This window comes from Vulpes lagopus, chromosome 22 (assembly GCF_018345385.1).
Source record: "Vulpes lagopus strain Blue_001 chromosome 22, ASM1834538v1, whole genome shotgun sequence".
Taxonomy (NCBI): Eukaryota; Metazoa; Chordata; class Mammalia; order Carnivora; family Canidae; genus Vulpes; species Vulpes lagopus.
This window is the reverse complement of record NC_054845.1, coordinates 16,271,211-16,290,099: the sequence shown is the minus strand read 5'-3', so window position 1 is coordinate 16,290,099 and position 18,889 is coordinate 16,271,211. Positions and strand designations below refer to the sequence as shown.

General features: G+C 40.0%; 1 protein-coding gene across 3 annotated transcripts in view; it reads left to right on the top strand.

Annotated features, from left to right (window-relative positions):
• Positions 1-18,889, top strand: part of PLEKHM3 (pleckstrin homology domain containing M3) — a 174,121-nt gene that overhangs the window by 110,731 nt on the left and 44,501 nt on the right. The gene's annotated exons all lie outside the window — the stretch shown is intronic.

The window sequence follows — 18,889 nt, the reverse complement described above, 5'->3', positions numbered from 1 at the left end:
CCAGGCAAGTGGCATCCGTGCCTGAGGCAGGCCCAAGGGGAGACTTCAGGTCGTGAGGAGAAACCAGAGAGCTGTCCCTCTTTGAAGGGGACAGCTGTTATTCAGTGGCCCCAGAGTTGTCATCTCTTCCCATTTTCCAAGAGAAGCCGGAAATCCGTATTTTTATGTGAAATTTCTCAATATTTAAACACTCTGCAGGCCAAACAAAACATAGCCACTGGTTTTGACCTCTGCTTTATAATAGAGAATGCCTGCTTTTGTTCCTCCAAAACTAATGAATGCTCAATTACGAGAAGGAATTTGGAGGTTGGTGTTAGATTGTGCTCCTCAAAAGGCTCCAGACCCCATCCTAAACTCTTGAGATACTAATTGACAGACTTGCACAGGCTGACAGCTGGACCCTCAAAGTAGACACACACAAGGAAACAGGCCAGCTATTCCAGGTCACTTTGCAAGGTCAGGGCAGCAATGCAAACATTAGGAAGGCTGAAGACAAAGGTCAGGTGGCAGCAAGGAAGCCCTCCATTTTCTCTAGCTGTTGATTAATAAATCATATTCAAGAGATATCACCAGATTCCCTCTCTCTGGGACTGCTTTGTGAGGTGGAAAATTAAATACAAATCAAAATGAAGATGGCCATCAGGAGCCTTCAGGAGACCAGCAGGCCAGTGTGAGGCCAACATAGGATGAAGTTTCTGCCTGGCGCAAAGATCTCCAGAAGGCTGATGATACCCGATGTTGGCTATTGCAGAAGGGCTGGATGGTACAGGGTTATACACTCAGAGCCTAGCTGCCCACATTCGAGTGCTAGCTCGCTCCAGACTCACTGGGTGACCTTGGACAAGTCTCTTCTCTTCATAACTCAAGAAACACTTCATCTCCGAAGTTGGGGGTAATAGCTGTACCTTCCCCAAAAGTTGCCAAGAGGTTTAGAGGACTGAAGACACTAAGGCCCTCAGAACACTGTTTGACACATGGGGCTTAAGAGCTACGAGCTTCACTAGTGGCACGAGTGCCAGGGTTAGTGATGGCTACGAGGTGTGGACCTTCCATAGTGGTTCCCTGTGCTTTCTTGGGCGCCACCAAGACACTGCATCAGTGGACCCCGGACGGCAGCCACCACCACAGAAGTCACGCCTGCCATACCTGTCTTGCCCCTCAGATTCTGCATGGGCTCTGGGTCACAGGACCCTGCAGCAACAGCAGCTATACAGTCCTTGTGTGGACTAGCACCGTGATAGGGAAAGTGGAGAAACCCTGGTGGGTTTCCTCCTGCTTCCAGGGTGGTCCTAAACCAGACCTCCCCCGTGGCCCCACAGGGGAACTGCTCTTCCAGAGCCTCCCACCCTCCCACCCCCATCCCCAAGCTGGACCAGCAGTGAGACCTCCCCAGAGGGCCAGGCTAGATAGAACAAGTCCAAATCACATGTGGGCCTCCCAGGCTCACCATCTTTCTTTGGTCTTGCTAAGAGGCCTTCAGCACGTGAACCAGAAGCTGAGTTTGGGCTTCCCGCAAAAACGTAGGCTCCTTCAGCACCTGTCTCTTAGAAGAATGCATGCCCTTTTGGTGGGTTGTACACAGATCTTTTCAATTTTAACAAAAAGCATGCTTTAAGTTTTGTAGAATCATAGAATGTATTTTTTTTTTTTTTAGCTTAAAAAAGACTGAGTCCACACTGTTTCTGTAGCTATAGAAGGGTGGAGCTTACCAGACTGAACTGTTGGCAGAAACAAAGAGAACCCATGTTTCCCTCCCACCTGCAATTATAGTTTTACTAGCTTGTAAAGCACACGTAGAATTTGCAGTACATTCTTCCTTTGCAGTCAGGGAGAGGCCCTGCTGTGAGTGTAATTGGCTTTCTAGCTTCCTTTAACGTGCAGGTGGAAGGGAGCTGGACTGAAGGACCTTTACTCTTAGAATTAACTGATGTTGAATTGTGTTGAAATTCCACGCATCTCCCTGAATGCATGTGTTCCATTAAATCTTAGGAGTGGAAACACAGCCTACCTCTGAAAATATCCTCATCCTTGTCCCTTCTTACAGCTTTACAAAAACGGGGTTTTTTTTTTTTTTTTTAATGGATTTTTAACCCCTGAAGGGTTATTCTCAATCCTGTTAACCCACGTGTTGGAGATACAGGACATCTTCAAATGACAATTTCACACAGTACCTCCAACTTAGACCACTTTTTTCCTCCAGCTGTGGCTTCGTACAAAAATCTCAGACTCTACTTTATTTCCTGGAGCCCTAAGTTTCCTTATTTGTGGAGTGAAAAGGTTGAATTAAACAATTTTTACAGCATCTCCTAGCTCTAAGACCCTGGTTCCATGATCCTTGAGAAGTGATTACATTGTAGAAGCCACTCTACATTTACCTATCTACTATCTGGGACTTTCTTGCCAGTTTTCATCACTGGGCTCTGGGCACGGCAAGAAACCTGGAATGAAAGCCAGATATCTGCTCCCTCAGTCCCGAGGGACAAATGTCAAGATTTCCAATTGCCAAAGATCAACAGATGTTTTGACTTTTTGTCCTTAAATAGCAGTTTTAAGCATTTTCACAAATAGGATCTGAAGGACAGCTTACGAAAACCAAAGAATACTAATTTCATATAGCCCTTAAAGACAGATTAACTGCATAATACCTTACCATCTAATGGCAGTCAGAATAGTGCCCAGCACACAAAAGCTGGCCGATGAAAATGTGCAAAAGTTAATATGCTGTCTAGTGAGTCTGCTACTAAAACGGGCAGCATCATTCAGGTTATCTGGTGAACTAGGAGTTGACATTTGTGTCAGGGCTAAAAGCAGAGAGCCCATTGCAGGTCAGGTAAAGGACAATAAAAGAATGGGGCATCCTAAGGGAAGGCTTAGGCCTGAAGAGAAACGGAATCTGGGGAAGGATGTTGTTGAATGGGTTCTTGGTTGAACAGAGGTCAAGGATGCAGAGAGAAAGTCCAAGCAATCCCAGGTAGTAAAACTACTGATTTGAGTTTCATCTTTTTCTCTTTTCTCTGCCTGCTGCTAGCTGGGGGCAGGGACTGATCATCTGACAGACAGAAGGATCAAGAAAGGGCCAGGACTCTGAGTCTGCTTGCTTCATCCCAGAGTTGTTGAGGCACAGCCTCACTGAAGACAAGGGGCCTCATTTCATAGCACTTAATCAGGGAGGCAGGAGAGGGACATTCAGAAAATTGAGGGTGACAATAGTTCATCCTTTACCAAGTCACATAATATCTCTGGTGCTTAAATTCTTTGTAAAATGAGAACAGTGTTCTAATTAATCATCGCGATTTTTTATTATGATTATGGAGTTGCTTACCTTAGGCCAGACCCTTTCTAAATCTATGTGGATTATCTCATTTAATCCCAATAGCCCTCTGAGATAGGTACTGTTATTACCTTTTACAAACCACCTTTTACAAATGAAGGGAACTTGCCCAAAGTCATCTAACCCAAGCTGTCCAGTTCTAGCACATATCCTCTTTTGTTTCAGTTTTGTATGAATTATTGGAGACTTATCAAAAGAATAACCTCTATGACCAGCTGCTTGATTACCCCTGCTGGGTTTTTTTTAAGGATTATTTATTTATTTATTCATGAGAGAGACACAGAGAGAGGCAGGAACATAAACAGAGGGAGGAGCAGGCTCCTCATAGGGACCCCAATGTGAGACTCGATCTCCAGACCAGGAATCACGCCGTGAGCTGAAGGCAGACGCTCAACCGCTTAGCTACCCAGGTGTCCCTACCCCTGCTGTTGAAGGATTCCTTACTCCAGTGGGCACAAACTTGAAACCACTACATTGTACTACATTTCCCGCCAGCACTAACTTTATTTCTAGAGACATCCTAGATCTACCTGGCAGCAACGCAAAGCCCTACGTGGCTGAAGCTCCACCAAGTCTTACCACTGGGTAGAAGGAGGAAATAGAAGGCAAAGAGGGGAACAGGGCTATGTAAATTATACCCATCACTAGCCTCAGACTACCAGCACCACATATGTAAAAATTCCAGTGCCCAGGAGAGTCAGTATAGATGCTGTGATCATAGTGGTCAGGCCCAGAATCCCCCCCCAATAGTCCATGGCATGTAAAATTTTTACAGGTCAGTTTCAACCACTGCCATAGTGGTCAAAATATTTTCATTCTGTCCAATCCGATGAGTCGTCAAATACAGCAAAATTCCAGAAAAAACTGAATAGCACACAGAATATATTATAGTCCCAAAGGGAGAACATGTTAATTGCATATGGACTTATGATACTATGAATTTCCTTTTTGTTTTTTAAAAGATTGGACTTAGCATATTCTACATTCATAGTTAGGGCTGACCTGTGTCAGTGTGTTTATATATTTATGTATTTAGCTAGTCTGCTTCCAAAAAGGACTTTTGTGGTAGAGCTTCTTTCTTTTTCTCTTTGTGTGTGTGTTCGTAACTGGCTAATTTGAATTCCCATTCCTTGCCATTGGTTTGAATCATTGGTATATATCCTTATCAAAGATAATTCTTTGCTGCTTAGGATCCTGTGTGCCTAGAGTTCTGCTACCATTCCTCCCACAGAATGTGGTTAGAAAACCTAACTCTTCCAGAATTGCCTTCGGCCTAAAGGTTCCTTTCAGCTACTGGAACAACAGAGAACAAAAATCTGATGCAGCTGACATTTTAGGTGTGTATATAATTTACCAAATTGTTGACCAGTCAGCTCTTAGTCAGTGGTCACAAAAGGAATTAGAAACCCTCCCCTGCTACCCCACAACCCAAAGAAGGAAGGGTGTTACTTGGCTTTGGCACAGAAGCCTGCTGGCACACAGTGTCAAACAGCAGCACAATGGTACATTTTGGCCACAAAAGGCTTTGGGGTAGCGGAAAGGGCCAAAATAGTTGTGGCATAAGTTGGCCAAGATATTAAGCAGATCTGAGTTTAATTTGACATAAAGATAACAACTCTTTTTTTGTTTTCCAACTGGCTGTTGCTTTCTCTGTCTCCATGGGACCAAAGATTTCAGCCAGGAGCTAGTTCATAAGGGCATTCAAGTCCTTTCAAAGTGAGACATGTAATGGTCTTTACACAGGCTTTCACGTTTGGCTGGGCAAGATGGAGTAAGGATAAAAAGGCACATTGGGGATCTGGGAGAAGCTGAAAATGGATCTTGAGGCTTGAATTCCTTCTATGAGTTTGCTTAAGCCACATTGCCTGAGCTTAGAATAGAGAGGCAGGCAGTCTGTCTCCTTGGGATAAGGAAAGATTTGGAAGCCAGCTACTGTGAGGTCCTGGCCCCTGCTGTGTATTCTGGTTTGTTTTGTTAGCACGAGCAAGTTATTCTCGTTTCTTGCCTCTGGGGTTTTCTTCAGCACACTTATAAGCTGTGAGTCTCCACCCCACTGATGGGGTGGACCGAATGGGATAATGAAAGGGGTGGAGAGACAAGTTGCTTCAGCTGCTTAGGATGAGGAAGGCAAAGAAACTTCAGACCTTGGAGCTAGCTTCTGAATCCATCAAGGGTGGGAAGGGGCATCACAGGGACTGAAGTCCTCTCTTCCCATGGTACTAATGGGGCTGGCTGTGCTAATTAGGGAAACCAACTAATTGAAGTGAGACTTTATTACCTTTTATTACCCACAAAGTGGGTAACAGTGGAGGCGAAGTTGCAGTATTCTGAAAAGTAATCAATGAGGTATAACCAATCAAAAGGGATTATGAGATATGCCCCAAAATGGTAAATGTACATTTACCACAATAAAATACTAGCTTCTTTAAAAAAAAAAAAAAATGATCATGACCACCTCAGGAAAGCACCAGCACTCCTCAATTTAGGGACTGTATTTCACGACCTTCTAAAAATTTCTTAAGGGCATCCGTAGGTGGCTCAGTGGTTTGGCTCTTGCCTTTGGCCCAGGGCATGATCCTGGAGACCTGGGATCGAGTCCCATGGCAGGCTTCTGCATGGAGCCTGCTTCTTCCTCTACCTGTGTCTCTGCCTCTCTTTCTCTCTGTCTCTCGTGAATAATAAAAATCTTTAATAAAAATAAATAAATAAATAAAAATTTCTTAAGTGCTAGGTACTATGTACTGTGATGCACTGGATTCAAAATGTGTAAGACAAGACACATATTCTAGATGGGCAATAGTATCTAGTATCCTGAAGGGGTCCTCTGAGTGGACAGGAGATATATTTAGGAAAAAATGAGCAACCCCTCATATGTAGGATCTGGTGCATCTGCCTAGTTGCCAGGTTAGGTAATAAAATGTTACCTGAGTTTGTAAGGGCATTTAAAAATAATCCACAAAGGGTGCCTGATTGGCTCAGTCCATAGAGCATACAACTTCTGATCTCAGGGTTGTGAGTTCAAGCCCCATGTTGGGTGTAGAGCTTACTTTAAAAAAAAGAAAAAAAAGAAAAGAAAAAAAATTCATAAGTGATAAATTCAACGTTGAATGCAAGTCTTTATCCATCCTAGATTCCACTACTAAAAACAATACCTGGCAAGAGGAAGTGCCTAATAAATATGGAGTGAATGAATGAGTCAGTTACTGGAAGAGGAAGATAAGGATGAGAATGTACTCAAAAGGAGCTATGCATGAATTCAAGCTATGTTATTGCATAAGTGTGAACTGAAGATCTCACTACCATTAATCTTTTTTTTTTTTTTTTTTTTTTTTTTACCATTAATCTTTTGTTTTTCTGTAGGACTGCTTAGTCCTGAGTCTGGACAACTGATTTTCAAGTAAATCTTTAAATAACCACAGTCTATTGTTTAACTGTAGCACACTCTCTGAAAGGCAGTGTAGTGTAATGATTGTACGTGGAGTCTAGAGCCAGACAGCCTGGGCTTGCATCTTAGCCACGCCCCTTACCTGCTGTGTGACCTTGAACAAATCACTTTAACTTGTTATGCCTCAGTTTCCTTATTTGTAAAGTGGGGATTATTAAAGTACCTACCTCATAAGGTTGTGAGGTTAAGGGAGTCACAAATATGTCAAGTGCTCTGGGGAATAGCTTGGCATATAGCAAATACTCTAGGAGTGCTGTTGTTAGAAGTCCCTCACAGTCATATTAACAAAGTTCAGTTGATTTACGCACTGTAGTGAAGCTTGATCATGCACCCTATGACCAGGGGTGCTTTCTTTCTCGGTTTTATTCTAACAGTGAAAACTATCCACGAATAGCAAGAACACTTTAAAAGACATTAGAAACTGAAATGTTACAAAGGGGATTCCCTGCCTGGACAATTTAATATATATTTCACATCCTCCTTCCACCACTACCACCAATCTTTTCTAGTTTAGCTGGCCCCAATTTCTCAATCTCTGACATGGATAATAATTTACCTCACATGGCTGATAAGGGAGCCAATAAAACATATATATATTGAAATTTTATTGAAATATGTGACCAAATTAAGTATAATAAAAATGCTTTTTCAAATGGCCCAGTGGAAATCACTAATACTGGCATTTTAAAAAATACAGTTAAAATAATAATTGAGGAACACTTGGGTGATTCAATCAGTTAAGCATCCAACTCTTGATTTCAGCCCAGCATTGTGAGATCGAGCTCATGTACTGGGCATGGAGCCTGCTTAAGATTCTCTCTCTCTGACCTCTGCCCCCCCCCTCCAAAAAATAAAATTAAAAAAATAGTTGACTTATTAGTAACCATAGCTTTATAATATTTATAATATTGTTTCTAAAGTATAAGTAATAATTAGCCAAAAAAGCAGTGATAATAGCATCAAAAAAGACAACATGTAGCCATGATGATAAAGAGATAAAAATCAGAGTTTGGTGGGGTGATAATGACAGTAACATTGCATTTAAGAATGATAGGCTTTTCTATTATCAGGTCTTATAGTATATTCTTGGTAGTAAATCACTTTATTTGTAAGTGTGCACAAATATATATTATACATGGTTATGTGTTTAAGGAAATGGTCTCCTTTCCATAATTTGAAAATTCCTGCTGTTTCATTAACACACATTCTCACATGATGTTAACTACCTGGTTCCTAAATTGCCCTATACTTTATACTGCTGACCTTACCTTGTGACAGAATTAATGATTACTACAAACTAGTTTGGAATTCTTTAAAAAAAATGAATGAAAAACACAGAGGAAAAATTAATAACCTGTGAATGGGGAAGGGCTGGGGTGGCAGGAGCAAGGGAGGGAGGCAGCTTGGTCCAGTGACAGCCCAGGAATGGCATTGGAATCGGGGAAAAGAAAAGGAGCTGGCTGCCTCAAGACATGTTATTTTTACTGTGGCTTCTTGCTCCTCTCCACCCCCACCTCTTCCAGTCTGAGCTTTGAATACAGTTGAATTTTCACCACAGAACTTGGCTAGGTCTCCTCAGGGACTTTCTCTTTCCCATCTTTCCATAAATTATAGGTTTGCACATGAGAACAGAACAGATGATTCCCATTATCTTTGGGGTTGGGTTAGGATTTTTTTTTTTTTTTAACCTGCCCACTCTTAAATGTGTATCCTACTTCAGGGAGGTGGAGCTTTTGTTAACATAGTGGCATATCCACCAACGAATTGGTTTACTCCTCCTTAAATAGGACGGTTTTAACCTGGTTTCCTTGACCAGTATGATTCCAGTAGTTTTCCTTGGCCTTTAAATACTCACAGGAAGTCATCGCTTCAGAAGAGCTGGGCCCTTGCCTGAGTTGTTCACTAGTATCCCCAGCACTTGCAGCAACCCCTGGCATACTGCAGGTTCTACATAAATGTATATGGAAAGTTTGCTCCTTATTTTGGTGATAAAGTGACATTTCTAGGATAGTATTATACTTTGACAAATGACCTATTCAGATCATTAAAAAGTAATCAGATCCACAAGTGTTCATTTACCATTTATAGATAAGGTATAGAGCTCACTAAAAGCTAGAGGCACTGCTAGTAGTTAAGGCTTATTGAGCTCCAACCTTGGGCACTCTTTTTATATACATATATATATAAATTTTTTTTAAGTAAACTCCACAGCTAGCATGGGGCTCGAACCCACAACCCTGAGATCAAGAGTTGCATGCTCCACTGAGCCAGCCATGCGCCCCTGGGCACTCTTTTCCATTAGCCACCTGGACCAAATGCAAACTCAGTAAAGGAAGGGAAAAGGAATTTACTGCATTGCATCTGAGTTTATTCTGTTCTTCATGTCTCCCCTAAAGTACTCAAGATAAGCTTTCTAAAAGGAGTAGGTCCCTAGGGAAGAGGTGCAGAAAGAAATTAGAAGATACGGCTTCATTTGACTTCCAGCATCTGGAACATTCTATTGCTTACAGACATAATAAGTAGAGTGAAGGAATTTACAAACAGTCCTTGACAGTGTAGGAAGAAAAGAAGTGGGAAAGGACAGATAATATTTTTAAGAAAGAATAGTTAATGTTTGATGCAAAACTCAACAGAAAAGCTGAGCAACCTTCCTGAAAAAGCAGAGCAAATGAGCATAAGGATTTGGCCTGATCAAAAGAGAAGCTTAGAGATTCTGAGGTCTGTAGCATAAAGGAAGGCAAGTTACAAATGGGAGATGATGGCAGCAAAAGGGAAAAGCTAAAGCGTTCAACTTGGGACACTGGAAGAAGAAACAGCCAGAGCTGAGAGGAGGAAGAAGCAACAAAGGTGTTACCAAGAAGCAACTTCTAGAGGTAGAAGAAACAGTCCCTCCTTGGCAAATGGACAGGGACTGAAGACAAATACTTTAAAAATCCAGATCCTTCTGAACGAGGCCACCATCAAGGTAGACCCAACACAGGGTCTGGGGATTGCTAAAATTCCCAAATGACCTTATATTGTAGTCTAACTCAACATGTACTTATCCACTATCTCTTGCCCTATGTAACCTTGACCAAGATCTACTAAATTAATACCCTCTCTTTCTACTTGACTGCCCTAGCAGCACTGTTGTTCACTCTGTACTAAATATAGTTCCAGGGACAAAAGGGATGAAACACATGAAAGGCAACAGCTTAGGATATGTTAATATATGTCTTTCTTGTTCAGGACCAACTAATCCATCTCAGGAGCCCCCTAGAACGACTGCTTTTTGATGTTAGCTTATTTATTTGATGATTTAGTGATGAGTAAGTCCTCCCTTACTATATTTTGCAATGCGAATTAAATCATAACGTGTAGCCACTCTGAGGGTCAAATCCTATGTTAATTCTGTTGTTTACTCTAAATAGAGGGGACATTGATTTCAAAATTAAAAACCTCATATATTTAGACGGCCTTGTTTACCGAAGTAGTGACTTCAGAGTTAAAATCCCAAAGCCTTTCTGTATGGCGTGACCTTTCTGTGTCAAAGGCATTGTGTACTAGGCCTTAAAGGCAAAAATACATCACTCTGCCATGCTCTTAGCCAAGAAAATGGGGCATGGAAGGTAGCAAACCAATGAGCAATAAATTGCCATAGACACATGTGTACAAAGTTAATAATTTAATTTTAAGTTAATAAAAAATTAAAATTTAATTTTAAAGTTAATAATTTAATTCACATTATCAAAAGAATGGTCATTCTTACTCCCTAACTATCTGTTCTTTCCAGAAATATGTTACTATATTACTCTTTGCCTCATAGAGCTTACTATAGGCCTTCAGTATCCTAATTTGCCATTCCTCAAAGTGTGGGATATTAAGAATAACAATTAATATTTTGGGGTTTTTAAAGATTTTATTTATTCATTCATGAGAGACAGAGAGAGAGAGGCAGAGACATAGGCAGAGGGAGATGCAGGCTCCCTGTGGGGAGCACAATGCAGGACTCCATCCCAGGACCCCAGGATCATGCCCTGAGCCAAAGGCAGATGCTCAACCACTGAGCCACCCAGGTGCCCCCATTTTTGAGTGCTTAATTTGCTATTTACAGTTCTAAGAGCTATACATTTATCTATTCATTTTACCCTCACAACCAACCTGTGAAGTGGGTATTACTGTTATGTCCATTTCTTAGATGAAAACCTTAGGCAGAGCAGGTAAATAACCAGCCCAAAGTCACCAGCTAGTACATGGAAAAGTCTCAGAATTTGAACTTAGGATGGCCAGGTTAGCCAGTGCTTTTAATTACTGTAAAGACACCTCTGATTCCATGGATTTTCTATCAAAATGAAATTGGTTGGTCCAAGAGATGGCCTTAGACAGTACATGGACATGTCATGAAATGACGTTTAATTGCATAATGAGAAAATTGTTCCCTTCAATTCTCTTTCTGTCCTTGAGGTTAAATTAAACAAAGATTTATTCTGGTGCTGCTGTGACTTGAACCCCTAACACCTGCTAACTTTGTTAACAAAAAAAAAAAAAAAAAAAGAGTTGGCAGCAGGCTCAGAGTCTTCCAGCCAATTGTGTTATCTTATTTTATGGCAAGGGATACTGGCTTCCATTTATGGTATTCATATAAAGCTTTCATTTTTAAACAAACTTACTTGAGTAAACAAATGACTTTGTTTAAATAAAGCATTAAGTAAATAACATAGGTGGAATGCAGCTATGACAATGTTTGTGAAAGTGTTTTCACGGGACTGAAGTTTGGGAAACACTGTCCTGATTCTTCCATTTTGAAGTTCATTCACTTTAAAGCAGTGGTTTTGGCAAACATTGAGTGAGATTCCTTGTGCTCTTATCAAAAAGCTCCCCACCTTTCCTCCATGGATTGAGGGCTCATCTGGGATGGAGCTTTTGCCAGGTCATAAAGAAAGGAGAAAAATAATAAAATGTGGTGAATTTTTTTTAAATTTTTTTTTATTATTATTTATTCATGATAGTCAGAGAGAGAGAGAGAGAGAGAGAGGCAGAGACACAGGCAGAGGGAGAAGCAGGCTCCATGCACCGGGAGCCCGACATGGGACTCGATCCCAGGTCTCCAGGATCGCGCCCTGGGCCAAAGGCAGGCGCCAAACCGCTGCGCCACCCAGGGATCCCAAATGTGGTGAATTTTTAATACCACCTCATAGATTTTTTTTTTCTTATTGAAATCATACTATTTCTACTTTTTTAGTTTTAAAATGCCATTACTTTCTTGTGAAATGATAGTGATATTCAATAGATTGGTCTTTAACATCCTTGGGAAAAGTAAAAACGTTAAAAATATTGATTCAGAAAACATGAAATTTGGGTGCCATTGCTCAGTTACTATTCATGGTATAATTGATTCCTCTTCATTGCCTAGCAGTCTTGAGTACTTCAGGAAGGGTGATATGGAATCATGCCAAACTCTTTCTAAAGTGCATTCAAGCATTTTCTTCAGGGAAATTATTAAAGAGATCCTGCTTGTGAAATTCTCTCATGTCTGTTCTCTAGATTTATATTTTCTTATCAGGACTGCAATGCTAATTATTGATAAAATATTTTTTGAAAGATGGTGTATCTCTGAAATAGTTACTATGAGCAACCAATCCACTGGAATACTCTTATTTGCTAAAATGTTTATTTCATTTTGCACTTCCAAAGTGGAAAGTTCAGAGCGCAATTGAGAAATACTTACATGGGTTTTTTGTTTTGTTTTGTTTTTAATGTTGCTGCTGTTGTTTCTAGGACTCAGAAGAACAGAGAAACTAAAAATCTTGGACATATTTAAGAAGAAAAGTAATTTTTCTGTTTTTTCATTTCATGCTTTGACCAACACAACTATTTTACCCTGAGATTTCAGAGTTGATCTAGAAGTCCATTTGGAAATGCAAAAAGAGTTGTAAAAGGGAGAGGAGGCCCCAAATACCCAATGTCAAGGAGACTGGAGTTGGAAGAGTTAATTGTAAAGCCAAAGCACAGACAAGAAGCAGAGTTCAAAGACTAGCAAAATTTAAGATGATTTGTCAGGATAGGTCTGAGCCAGGGAAGCACTGACAAATTCAAAGACCAGCATTGGCCAGCAACCCCAAATCACCAGGATCACGGCCATAGTCAATGCTCTAAGGAAGCAAATAGAAACTAGTCAGAGAGCTCTCAGACCTGAGACATTCCCAGGCCCCTGGATCACTCTGTAGACTTGGTGGATATCACTGGGTTTCATATTTTTATTTCACTAACTGTAAGATGTTTGAGTAGAGCTGTCCCTTATATGGCTTTCCTTGTACCTTAAAGGATCTTTGTAGAGAGACAAGCAGATTCTCATTTTCATGTGCCCAATAACCTGTTTCAGCAACAGATGGCAAAGGCTTGTTCTGATCTGAAACTAAGCCCCATTGTCCATATGGAGTCTTTCATGATCCACTACAAGGGGACCTGGAATAGCCTATCTGACTAACATTATCTTTTTTTCTCTTAGGAGTAGTCATGACCCACAGAACCTGCAGAAAGCAGGGCCAGTCTAAAATATGTGGATGCCCAAGTAGGCTAATAATTTGGCATATCTTACTGATTGGTACTCTTTAAACATACTTTCAATATGTGGTCAAAGAGTATTTAATATACTTAGTAGATAAGGAAGGAGGGAGAGAAGCTGATTATCAATAAAAATATACTTCCGTTGAAAATGAAGAATTTAGTACATGTTCTAACAGTAGCGCTAACTTTTTAACTTATTTGGAATGGGATCCCTTAATAAGTGTTTCCATAACTCTCAACTGGATAATGTTAGTCACAGCCTCTCCACGAGTACAAGCAACATACATGGATATAATTACAAAGTCCTGATCAAAATATACTTAAAGTTGGTGGGGTTTTTTTTTCCTGGCTTTTATGTCAGCAAAATGTTTCCAACTTTTTCATATACCAGATCTTGTCACGATTAGTTTTTCTTTTTCTTGGCCAATTGTCCTAGCTAGAACCTCCTGTGAAATGTTGAATAGATGTGTTTAGAATAGACATTCTTGTCTAGTTCTAATCTCATAAAATGTTTGGTCTGGGATCCCTGGGTGGCGCAACAGTTTGGCGCCTGCCTTTGGCCCAGGGCGCGATCCTGGAGACCCGGGATCGAGTCCCACGTCGGGCTCCCGGTGTATGGAGCCTGCTTCTCCCTCTGCCTGTGTCTCTGCCTCTCTCTCTCTCTCTGTGACTATCATAAATAAGTAAAAATAAAAATAAAAATAAAATAAATAAATAAATAAATAAATAAATAAATAAATAAATAAATAAAATGTTTGGTCTTTCATCATTAAATATGCTTTACCTGAGTTTTTCATGGATAGCCTATAACTGAAGAAGTTCCCCTGTTAGTTTAAGTGATTTTTAGCACAGATGTTGGATTTTGTCTAATGCTTTTTTTGTATCTATTGAGATGATCGTGTGATTTTTGTCCTTTATTCTATTAATATGGTCTATTATGTTGCTTGATTTTTAGATGTTAAACCATCCTTGCATTCCTGGCATAAATCCCAATTGCTCAGTGATTCTTTTTATATGTTGCTAGATTTAATTGGCTAGTTTGTTGTTTTAGAGAGTGAGCACAGGAGTGAGGAGGTGAGGGCGTGAGGGGGAAAGAGAGAATATTACGCAGGCTTCATGCCCAGAACCATGCTCACAATCCACAGATCATAAAATCTGAGCCAAAATCTAGAATCAGATGCTTAGCCAACTAAGCCACCCAGGTGCCCCGGCTAGTTTTTTTTTTTTTTTTTTAGGATATTTGTATCTTTTTCCAACTTTATAGTTCTTATTTGATTTTTGTTTGCAGTTTTTACAGAATCAATTAACTGACTTATGCAATGAAACTTATCTTTTGCTCTCATGTTAATTGATTGCTCAGGTAACTGTCAGCTGCTTCATACTCAGAGGCTTTCTCTGGCTTACAATTTCTCTGTACATGTGTTTACCACCAAAATGCTCAGTACTCAATATGTTAAAAAGTCTTTCAAATTTTCACTGCTATCTACTTATCCTCTAGAGGAACTAGTTCACATTTACCAGTAATTTGAGAAGTAGTTATGGAAACATGAGCTCACTGGCACCTTATTTCCAATGTATTTGGTGATAACGTAGTACAATTCACCAATTCATGTCCTGGGACTGGCTGGGCCACACCATAATCTAGCTCTAACGGTGGGAGCTGACCTCACTGGACTCTGATGTTTGGGTTCATAGTCCCAGATAGTCACAGAAGGGAGCTCTCTGGGATTCTTTCCATTTAATATTGTGCCATCTATGGTTTGGGACAGCATAATCACAGAGCAATATTCATATCTTCCTCTTCCATCATTTTCTTTGGGAGAAAGGAGACAGAACACCTAGCTGAGCACATGGTACCAAAGCCTTGCCAACTGGCAGTGAAGTCACACGTGTGGAGCCTCCCAAGCTTAGAGTGCAGGGTTCCGTAAGGACAGCTTGCTGAACAGGTGGAACAGGTACCAAGACAGACTTGGATCTGCATTTTAGTCTGAACAACGTACATCAGTGGAAAATGATTTTTGTTATTTGATTAGAGCTTTAGGCTTAGGCAACTCTCATTGTGATAACTCAGGCCTTTTATAACTGTTTTCAGAGGAAGAGAGACAAAGAAAACAAGGGAGAACAACTCTGACCATGGTCTAAAGCCAGGCTTCTGTCACTAAGCAATAAAGAAAAAAGCTCAAGTAGCCCTTGCATAAGTGGGAATTTGCGGTTTCTAAAGCTGCCCATTCCCCAAACGACTAAAATATGTTATTGGCATTTGGCACTGTTTCCTATGTTTTGCTCTCCTTAAATTTCTCTTTAAAAGGGTTTGAGTTTAAAGGCAGAACCACTGAAAAATGCAATTTAATCATAGAACTGTGAAAGGCCGAGTTAACCCCAGGATACCCTGTTTTGTTTTGTTAAACCAGAACCTTGAACCAGGCTTATTCCCAGGGAGTGCTAGGAAGTCTAAGGTTTGGCAGAAGGGAAGGAAAAGAGAGAGGCAGAGGAAAGGAAATGAGTAGGCAAGACCAGCCCTGGAATGGCACCTCCACGCACCAAGGGCTTCCCATCATCACCAAGTGACTCCATGATGTATACTGGAAAGGAGAAAGGGATGGGAAATTGAAGAAGGAAAATCCAGAGCCAAGGGCAAGAGTGGAAGGACTCACTGATGGCACAGTCTCTCATACCACAGGCTGTCATGGGACAGAACACTAGACTTCCAAGGGCTTCTTGGCCCCAATTCACTTTTTTAAAGTTTGTGTTTTTTCCCAGATTATTAAAGTATATTCATGTCAGAAAATCTGAAAGTACAAAAAGTCACTAGTGAGAAAATAACTATCAGGCAGCAGGGCAGAGAGGTTCAGATCCCAGCCCTTGGTAGACCGGAGTTTGAGATCCCAGGTCACTGCTCAGCATCCTCACATACAGCGGGGGAAACAAGATCTAATGATGATGTGAGGATTAAATGAGATCACATACCTAGCCAAGAAGGTCAGCTGCTGCTACTTTCATTAGTTACCATTAGCGCAGCACCACAGATAACAACTAGATACACATTTGGCTAGTTGGTTTTTTGTTTTTTGTTTTTTGTTTTTTGTTTTGTTGTGTTTTGTTTTTAAGATTTTATTTAGGGGATCCCTGGGCGGCTCAGCGGTTTAGTGCTGCCTTCCGCCCAGGGCGTGATCCTGGAGTCCCGGGATCAAGTCCCACGTCGGGCTCTCTGCATGGAGCCTGCTTCTCCCTCTGCCTCTCATGAATAAATAAAATCTTTAAAAAAAAAAATAAAAGTAAAAAAAAAAAAGATTTTATTTATTTATTTGACAGAGACTATATAGAGCACAAGCAGGGGGAGAAGCAGGCAGAGGGAGAAGTAGACTCCCTGCAGACCAAGGAGCCCCATGCGGGGCTTGACCACAGCACCCTGGGATCATGACCTGAGCCAAAGGCAGATGCTTAACCCAGGCACCCCTGGCTAGTTCTATGCATGTATTAGGTATAAAACGTGGCTTATTCTTTAGTTTATAAATTATTTTGCTTTGGCTTATTAAATAATCTTCAGAGAGGCACTAGCTCTTTTGTCTTCTTGTAGAAAATTCCATTGTTATAGTTTACTCCTTTTCCTTTTAATTGGACATTTAGGCATTTCCAATTTATATTATAAATAAATACTAAGATATACATTCTTGTATAAAATCATTTAACTTCTGATTAAAGATAAATTCAGAAGAGGAATTATTATAGCGATGGTTTGAACTTTTTAAAAGCTCTCGATACAGTTTACTAAATCAATACCTGCCAACATGGCAAGTTCTCCCTTCAGATCCCTGGAGAATTAGCCATTGTTATTTTAGACACATGAGTGCTCACACACAGACAGACACACCTTTCATAATTTTAGAACCAAAAAGAGATTCTTTATCATTGTTTGACTTTGCATATCTATTTCTTTTATTATTTGGGAAGCTAAACATTTCTTGTATGTTTATTGCTACATTTAAATAAAATAAACTACATCTTTTGCCCGTTTGAGGACAGGCTACTTTTTCAGTTAGTTTGCATGATTTCCATATACATTAGGTTACATTAGGTGTCATATTTTTCCTAGTTTTCTTGTTTGCCATTTTTATATATAATGTTTTGAGAAACATAAGTTTCCAACTTTTATGAGTTCAGATATGTTCATTTTTCCCCTTTGTCACTTATTTCTGTGGCTTTAAATCCTACAAACCCTTTCTCCATGTTTGCAGCAGATAAATAATAATTTGCATTTTCTTCTGTTAAAATAATTTTATTCATTTAGTAGTTTAATTTCTGGGATTTATTTTTCTTCATGGTATAAGTGAAGATTTAGGGTTTTTCCCAAAAAAATGATTAAGCAGTCATTTCAGCTCCTTTTTAAATAATCTTTCCATGCTGACTTTTGATTCCCTATTCATGATAATCTAATTACATGTGTGTCCTGGGGTCTATTTCTGAGCAATCACTTCTATTTTCTCAGTAGTAATTCAAATCACCAGTACCAATCATTTGAATGAATTTTACGATCTTTTCATATCTGGTAGCACAAATATATCCTCATATTCTTGTTTTACAAAATTGTCTTTCTTATAACTGCCCCTTTATCCTTCCAGATCAACTTTGGAATCACTTTGTCAACCCAATTTACTTTTTAAATTATTTTAATAATTGTACTGATTCCAAGTTGAAGTCCTATACTTTTTCTTAACAGTGAGAATTTTTAGCTTGGGACTTAAAAAGAAGCACATGTAGTTTAAATTTATGTAAGATTAATAAACTAAATAACTTATTTTAGGGACATGTGGGTGGTACAGTCAGTTGAGTGTTTAACGCTTGGTTTCTGTTCTGGTTATGATCTCAGGGTTGTGGGATCGAGCCCTGTATATCAGGCTCTGCAGTGAGCATAGAATCTGCTTGAGATTCCCTCTCTCCCTATCCCTTTACCCCACACCCCTAAAATAAATAAATAAATCTTTTTTTTTTAAGGAATTAACTTATTTTATAATCTTAAATACAAGTATGATTGAATGATCACCATCAAATGCTGCCAAAACTTGTCAGGAGACAGTTGCAGAGTCAGGCACTTCCTGTCAAGTTATAAGACTTTTACAGACTGCACATTAATATTCATTTTTGAGGTACAGAAAGAGCTGAACATATACCAAATGTTCAGATGCTTCAATATTTTTTTATTCTACATAATCAACAAGAATGTTAGCTATTCCAATGATAAAATGCTTTTCAAGATCAGTTCAAAAATTGCCCACTCTGGCCTTTCTGGCTGCCCACAGAATTCATCGTCCATTGTCCTCATGTTTGGAGAGCTGACTAGCTCATCCCTCAGGAATTGTACATGTCCCAGGAGTTCATGAATCACACATCCCCTGGAGGCCCTGCTAAAGTGCATGTGGTGTTTAACTGGCAGCAACTCCTCTGCCCTCTAGGTTCATGCCATTAAGCCATAACCTCATCTGGTCAAAAGACTTGCCATTGTGTTTGGACAAGGTTGCCATTTAAATGTTTGGTTCTGGGGACTGCATTAGGAATATTCCAGAAATATT